The sequence below is a fragment of the Athene cunicularia genome (assembly GCF_003259725.1).
Source record: "Athene cunicularia isolate RWA chromosome 6 unlocalized genomic scaffold, athCun1 chr6_part1, whole genome shotgun sequence".
Classification (NCBI taxonomy): domain Eukaryota; kingdom Metazoa; phylum Chordata; class Aves; order Strigiformes; family Strigidae; genus Athene; species Athene cunicularia.
Genome location: NW_020799105.1, coordinates 9,160,953 through 9,162,006, shown reverse-complemented (window position 1 = coordinate 9,162,006; position 1,054 = coordinate 9,160,953).

Genomic DNA, 1,054 nt, shown 5'->3' with positions numbered 1-1,054 from the left:
GGGCGTGCGAGTTCCCCGCGGCGCCGAAGGGTCCGTGCTGCTCGTGGCGTGTTTCGGTCCGGCGGGCCGCGGAGGCGAGCTGGGATGGCCCCCTCCGGCGCGGGGTCTCTGTGGCCGCTGGTGGCGGCGGGGCAGGGTCTGCGCTGGTGGCGCGGGTCCGGTTTCGCTTTTTGGCTTCTGGAGACTTTGGTGCTCCGGGCGAAGTCGTGCAAGCTCTGCCGTAAATCAGCGCAAGGTACCGCGGGCACTGGCGCGGTGTTTGCGGCGGTGCGTGGAGGGATCGCTCTGTCAGCTTTTGGGCAGGAGGAGGTGTGTCTGGGCTGAAGGGGGCTCTGGGGAGAGCGGTGCAGGCCTGCAGAAGGCTGTCCGGCTTCTGTGGGCCTAGGAGATACTGTAGGTATAGAAATCGGTAACATGTACCTAAAATATAGCACCAAAATAAGACCAAATCTTAACTGCCTTTGTGTATCTTGTTGATGGTTTTCTGATCTTTGAAGAAAGCCTACAGTTGCTTTTTTTGGAATGCTGTTAGAAAGTATGACCAAAAAAGTAGTTTGACTTGAATGTAGGGGAGGAAAGATGCTTACTGGCTTTTAAATTATTCTTATTACACTTGTCTTCTCTTTATGCTTTAAATACGTAGCACTTTCACCCTGTTCTACTGAGGGCGTAAGATTCCTTATCTATAATTTTTGAGTCATCCAGGAAACCCTTAAGACTTGCCCCTATAAACAGCAAAACCACGTTGACAGCATGTTATTGCAGGAGTTGTGATAGCTTGGAGTCTCAGAAGGTGGGGACCCAAAAGGAGTCAGGCTTTTATTGATGAGCTTGTCAAGCTTTCATCATATGGAAGCCAAAAAAAACCCCCAACCCTACCACCCTGGTGTTTTTCTCCTTTACAGGTCACCTCTAAAGAGAGAGGATTTAGTGAAATACAGGCTGTCACCAGGCAAGCATTAACGATACAGACTATGTGAGTCAGGGACAGAACTGGTGCAGCCTCAAAGACAAGGATGAGACGTTTCAGTTTGATGTAAAGAGGATGGAAGTG